The following is a 7,481-nucleotide window of genomic DNA, read 5'->3' as shown; positions in this document are numbered from 1 at the left end:
CCTTCTTCCGTTTCACTTTGAGATGATTCTTCATGGAGCTCCTCTTGGCGTTGCTCCTTCATGTCAAAGACAACCTTCTTATGATTGTCGTTATTGCAAATTAGCTTTCCACTCTCCCAATCCTACAAAGCTCGCATTTTCAGTAGCCATGGTCTCCCTAGGATAAATGGGTAACCATTTCCTTTGGTAGACATGACATAGAAATCCACTGCCTTCTTAATGCCAAAGGCCTCCACAAAAACATTTTTACAAATGCCTACACACCTAGCATTGCTATTGTTTGCCATCTTGACCTTAATTTCAGGTGTCTCATGGATGTGCATGCCTAGTTTTTGCATGAGTCCCACTGTCATGATGCAAATTTGTGCACCCCCATCCACTAGACCTTTCCTAACCAATCTCCCTTTTATGTAACAATCTAGCACATGTGTAATGTCCTCATTCGTTTCAGCTTGTGTAATTTTTACAACAGGCACACTCTCTTTTACCTTTCTCCTAGTGCTAACTGCCCTTGTTAAATCCCTCCTAACTTGTGGACATAATGCAAGAAATTGAGGCCATGAGATATCAGGACCCTTACCTCTCATGTCTTCCAACAGGTTGTATGGAGCCATTCCATGTCCAAGAGGAAAGTCTTGGGGGTTGATACGACGTCGAGTCCTCTTAGCTTTCTTGGTCTCCTTTGCCTTCTTTTCTCGTCCATGGTCACTTTGTGATGTAACTCCTTCTTTCTCCTTACCTTTCCCTCGGCCACGCTTAATGCCATTTGCTTCCATGTCAACCTCTCTTGAATTTGTTACCTCTACCACATGCACGTTTGGGTCTGGCAAAGGTGGAACTCCTTCCACTCCTTGTGGAGGTGGTCTTGCTCCATTTGGCCTTTGTATAAGCCGTGGTTGCTGACTAGTTCCTTCACCTGCATTCATCACTGGGTAATTCAAGTTAGGTCTCCCTGGCTCCCCATGGGGCCAAGGACAATTATACATCCCATGTCTAGACTCTCCACAATTCCAACATTGCAAGACTCTCCTAGGTTGTGCTAGCTCTCGCTCTTCTGACTTCTTTGCTTGTCCCTTTGGACCTATGGCTTGTGCAAGATGAATTGATAGGTTGCTTAAAGATTCATTTAACTTCTCAATCACTTCAAACGTTACCTCAGGAATCTCTCTAGATGTTGATGCTTGAAATTTTCCCTTAGGTCTAGGACCCTCTATTAGAACATCTCCTCTTAGACACTTGAGTTTCCTATACTTCTCAACAGCCCTAGTTTCAGCTGCATCAAAGGTAGCAGGTGCACTCGCCTCAACTTTTATCTTGAGTGTGGGAAAGAGACCGGATATGAACCTCTTCTTCTTTAGGAACTCTGCACCATCACCCGGGCTAGCAACATTTCTTACCCATACAACCCAAAATAGTAGAAACTCTTGTTTATACATGTAGTAGTCATCTAAGTCTTTTTGTTTGTGAGAAACAATATCTTGCCATAGCTTTTGATTGTTTTGGGAATCAAAGAAGTATCTCTTGAAATGATTCATAACTTCCATGTAATTCCCTTTAACTTCCTCAGGCAAAGAGTCAAACCAAGTGCTAGTATCTTTCCTAAGGACCACCTCAAACATTTAGATACATGTTCTTGATCATTTACTATCCTCTTGATACGGCAAGACATCTTGAAATTTTCTAAAAATAATTCTGCATCCTCTCCAGGCTCTCCAAAGAAAAGAGGATATCCAGAAATTTGGCGTTGGGACTCCATTGAATCAGTTTCAAAGTGACAACACGCTTTTGTTTTTCTTTCTTAAAAAGTTTTACACAATAATATTTTCTAAATTGCAATCTATTCTACAACACAATAAAAATATTCACATCAAATGACCTACGATAATTAATAAGAGGCAGGATGACAGGGTTTGGTGACGCGAGAATTTCTCCTACTCTTTGGGCACCAAACATGAACACCATACGTTGTTGAAAATGGATTTTTCTACTAATTGCAATGTTTATTCTAATGTGTGGAGTGAAATGGAAGGGGAAAACCTCTATTCTTGTGCCATTATCCATTGTCTATGCATGACCTTATGCTTAAAACAAAACAAAAATATAGACGTCCAAACTAAGGTTGTACCTAATGAGAGGCAGAATAAAAGGATTTACTGATGCGTTTATCTCTGCCAACCTAAGAGGACCTAAAATTCTACGAATTACACGTTGAAATTACAACTTAGTACTAACAATTATGTGTACCTTTTGCCTTGCAATGGGGATGAAAGGATCATAAAAATTCTTGTGATTCATGCAAACTACTTGACTATGCTAAAGGTTGATCCTATACAAAAATACACAAGCGCTCCTCAGTGGGGGCACCAAAATTGAGGCCGTCCGGGGGGGGGGGGGGGGGGCAACAAGAGAGGAGACCTCTAAACACCCTTCAAGGCTCCCATGCTACTCAATTGGGGTTGGGGCAACCACAAGCACAAACACAACAAAAAACCCACAGCCAAACCCAAACAAGATAGGGGCACCACCTAGTTATGGTATACGAACTAGGACGCAAAAGAGATTTTTTCACAACCAAGAAGATGCGCCACAAAACACACACAAGCAACCTCACACCAAGACACACACAAAATGGACCAGAGAGAGCTAGAGCAGGGGGAAGAGAGAGAGAGGAATGGATCTTGCATAATACCTTATTTGTGACTTGCAAATGGAAATGGCTCGTTATGATGCTATCGTAGAGTTTGTACAAAACTAACTCAATGCTTAGTGAATGCTAAACATTGCCAACACACACACACACACACACTGTCTTAGGGTGTGGGAGACCTCTCACCACAATACCCTCTTACAATGCACAAAATTGGCAATGAAAACACACTAAAACACTTTCTAAACCAAAATCAAACAATAGAAACATCAAAATACACAAGTCACCTTGAATTCACCAAACCGTGTCACACATGTAGAAGGACAAAGATTTGAACGTCGAATCACGTCTTTGAGCCACCAAACCTCAATTTATTGATGATGGAGGAACATATACAATAGTGGTTTTGAGATTTTGAACTCACGCTCTCTCACTTGCAATGTGTAGCTTAAAAACTTCTCTCACACCAAAAGTGAAGCTCCAACATTGCAAGACTCTCCTAGGTCGTGGGTCTCGCTCTTCAGACTTCTTTGCTTGTCCCTTTGGACCTACAGCTTGTGCAAGGTGAATTGACAAGCTGCTTAAATATTCATTTAACTTCTCAATCACTTCCGCCGTTACCTCAGGAAGCTCCTTACATGTTGATGCTTGTGACTTACCTTTGGGTCTAAGACCTTCTATTGGAACCTCCCCCCTTAAGCACTTGAGTTTCCTATATTTCTCAGCAGCCCTAGTTTCAGCTGCATCAAAGGTAGCAGGTGCACCCGCCTCAACTTTTACCTTAAGGTCAGGAAAGAGTCCGGCTATGAACCTCTCCTTCTTTAGGAACTCTGCACCATCACCAGGGTTAGCAACATTTCTCACCCATACAGCCCAAAGACGTAGAAACTCTTGCTTGTACAAGTAGTAGTCATCTAAGTCTTTTTGCTTATGAGAAACAATGTCTTTCCATAGCTTTTGAGTGTTTTGGGGATCAAAGAAGTATCTCTTGAAATGATTGACAACTTCCATGTAATTTTCTTTAACTTCCTCAGGCAAAGAGTCAAACCAAGTGCTAGCATCTTTCCTAAGGACTACCTCAAACATTTCTACACGTTCTTGATCAGTTACTATCCTCTTGATACGACAAGACATCTTGAAATTTGCCAAAAATAATTCTGCATCCTCTCCAAGCTCTCCAAAGAAAAGAGGATATCCAGACATTTGGCATTGGTTCTCCATTGAATTGATTTCAAAGTGACGCGTTTTTGTTTTTTCTTTCTTTAAAAGATCTACACAATAATATTCTCTAAATTGCAATCTATTCTACAACAAAATAAAAATATTCACATCAAATGACCTATGATAATCAATGAGAGGTAGGATGATAGGGTTTGGTGACGCGAGAATTTCTCCTACTCTTTGGGCACCAAACATGAACACCATACGTTGTTGAAAATGGATTTTTCTACTAATTGCAATGTTTATTCTAATGTGTGGAGTGAAATGAAAGGGGAAAACCTCTATTCTTGTGCCATTATCCATTGTCTATGCATGACCTTATGCTTAAAACAAAACAAAAATATAGACGTCCAAACTAAGGTTGTACCTAATGAGAGGCAGAATAAAAGGATTTACTGATGCGTTTATCTCTGCCAACCTAAGAGGACCTAAAATTCTACGAATTACACGTTGAAATTGCAACTTAGTACTAACAATTATGTGTACCTTTTGCCTTGCAATGGGAATGAAGGGATCATACAAATTCTCGTGATTCATGCAAGCTACTTGATCATGCTAAAGGTTGAGCCTACACAAAACATACACAAGCGCTCCTCAGTGGGGGCACCAAAATTGAGGCGGTCCGGGGCGGGCAACAAGAGAGGCGACCTCTAAACACCCCTCAAGGCTCCCGTGCTGCTCAATTGGGGCTGGGGCAACCACAAGCACAACACAACAACAAACCCACAACCAAACCCAAACAAGATAGGGGCACCACCTAGTTATGGTATACGAACTAGGACGCAAGAGAGATTTTGGCACAACCAAGAAGATGCACCACACAACACACACAAACAACCTCACACCAAGACACACACAAACTGGACCAGAGAGAGCTAGAGCAAAGGGAAGAGAGGCAAATCTAAAATTTTTGTAAGGGGGTTTACATTAAATCGAATTGAGGTAGAATGATTCTCTCAAAAACTTGAAATATTTATACATGAAAAAGTTTAGGGGAAACTTTATTATAGCATCATATAGACATACTACTACTACGAATGCTTCTCTCAAAAACTTGAAATATTTATACATGAAAAAGTTTAGGGGCAACTTTATTATAGCATCGTATATACATACTACTACTACTACTAGCTTTACTTTCAGTTTTCGTTATATAGAATCTTTCCAAGATGCTTTGGCATCTCCATTCAAGTCACAATTTAAAACCATTCCTAATGGGTAGGATTTGACCTCATCACGTAGAGAGTATAAAGCTCAAGCTTAACCACTAGGCTATACGCCTATGCTACCCTTACGGGTTCCCTTAAGCATTAAAAAAAAAACAATACTCTCCCCCCCCCCGGCCTCTTAAACCAATTAATGGCTTCATAAAAGTAGTCGTTTTGGGGACCTACTTTGATGGCTTTTACAATCAATTTCTCTATACTCTGTAGGTTTCCTCACCTTCAAATCTAGAATTTATAGATAATCTTTAAAATTTGTAGGTGGGAGTACACTAAACAAAGGATTTTTAAACAATTCGGCTATACTTTGCTTTTCCCAAAACATTTAGAGGCAAATTTACTATATTTGAAGGTTTTTGCACTAAAATTCTTAGCACTTTGTAAATTCTTTTTGCTACCATGGCTCTTTTGGAGCATGGAGATATTGTATTTGTTATGTTTGGCCAAGCGATGGTGTGCAACGTTTAACCACAATAACTCGGTTGTGAAGCAAAGGAAAATAGGAGATAGGCACCATTTGCTGGTGGGGAGCACTTGGTAGTAGTAGATGGGTGTTGTGTACATGGCTTTGCTCGAGCCATTATGTGTTGGGATTGGTAATGATAGAATAACAAGTTATTGGCTCAGGTTGAAACAACTCTAGCCGTGACTCAATAGACTGTGATTATGTGTGCATGTGTAAGAGAGAGAGAGAGAGAGAGAGAGAGAGAGAGAGAGAGAGAGAGAGAGAGAGAGAGACCCAACATCCCATTCCCTTGTCCAAACTTAGGGACACATTTATCTCCATGTACTCTCCCATCCCCACATCATCAGTGATGCAATTAAAGTGAAAATTAAAACAGGTTTCTTTTCCTATAATGTTGAATATAAAAAGACCTTAATGGGGATGCAAAGATGCAAAGCGTCCTAGCATTAGACGCATTTGTACTTTTTTTGTGGCTAGTAGTGTTGTATTATATTCTGGGATACACTGCCTCTAACTACTTGAGATGCACATATTTGAAGAAGATGTAGATGTTTTACATCTATTCCAAGGGGGAGGGGGGGCCGGGGGGGTGTGCTCGCATACGTACACACAGACATGTGTGTGTGTGTGTGTGTGTGTGTGAGAGAGAGAGAGAGAGAGAGAGAGAGAGAGAGAGAGAGAGAGAGAACATAAATTTAACAACATAGGAAGAATCTAAATGGACATTGAAAGTATAGCAAGAAAGTCTTGAACTCAAGACTTGGTGTGCGTGTGTGTGTATGAGAGAGAGAGAGAGAGAGCTACCTAGCAAGTCTTCAACTCAAAAGAATAAAGGAAGGGAGAAAAGAAGGTGGAAAGAGAGAGAGTAAATATTTGCCGATAAGTCTTGGTCTCAAGATCTAATATGAGAGAGATAAAGAGAGGGAGAAGGAATACTATGCATTGTTATCTCCGTAGAGTGATTCCAAGGATTAGAGTTCCATTCTCCTCACATGTAGATGCATACACACACATACACACACACACCTACCTCTATATGACTTCGTATGTGTGTGTGTGTTTGTGTGTGTGTGTGTGTGTGTGTGTGTGTGTGTGTGTGTGTGTGTGTGTGTGAGAGAGAGAGAGAGAGAGAGAGAGAGAGAGAGAGAGAGAGACCCAATTGACATGCTCTTGGCCGCATCATCGCACGGGTCACATACTAGTATCCAATAATTTCATTGATTGACTAGCTCGAATATTCTTTCTCATTTCATTGATAGACTAGTAAGAGTTAGCTTGCTATAAAGGACTTGTTTTTCTAGCTTTGGAAGACTTCTCTTGTTACTATATTCCTTTTCCTATTATTGTAACACATTGAATGGCTCTTTTATAAGCGTGTTTAGCTATCTAAATTAGGTATAGAGACCCCATAGCCTTCACGTCTTTGAGAGAAACTTTGTGGTAGCTCAATTCAATGGTATCATGCATGAAAGCACTGAACTAATTTATTTATTAGGATCAAGAGTAGGGTCAACTATTGAGGCGGTCCGGGGCGGGCAACAAGAGATGCGACCTCTAAACACCCCTCAAGGCTCCCGTGCTGCTCAATTGGGGCTGGGGCAACCACAAGCACAACACAACAACAAACCCACAGCCAAACCCAAACAAGATAGGGGCACCACCTAGTTATGGTATGCGAACTAGTACGCAAGAGAGATTTTGGCACAACCAAGAAGATGCACCACACAAGACACACAGAAAACCTCACACCAAGACACACACAAACTGGACCAGAAAGAGCTAGAGCAAAGGGAAGAGAGAGAGAAAAGGATCTTGCGTAATACCTTATTTGTGACTTGCAAATGGAGATGGTTCGTTATGATGCTATCGTAGAACTTGTATAAAACTCACTCAATGCTTAGTGATTGCTAAACATTGCCAAAAC

Source organism: Adiantum capillus-veneris, chromosome 9, assembly GCF_014529385.1.
Source record: "Adiantum capillus-veneris isolate H3 chromosome 9, ASM1452938v2, whole genome shotgun sequence".
Taxonomy (NCBI): Eukaryota; Viridiplantae; Streptophyta; class Polypodiopsida; order Polypodiales; family Pteridaceae; genus Adiantum; species Adiantum capillus-veneris.
This window is presented reverse-complemented; position numbering follows the sequence as displayed.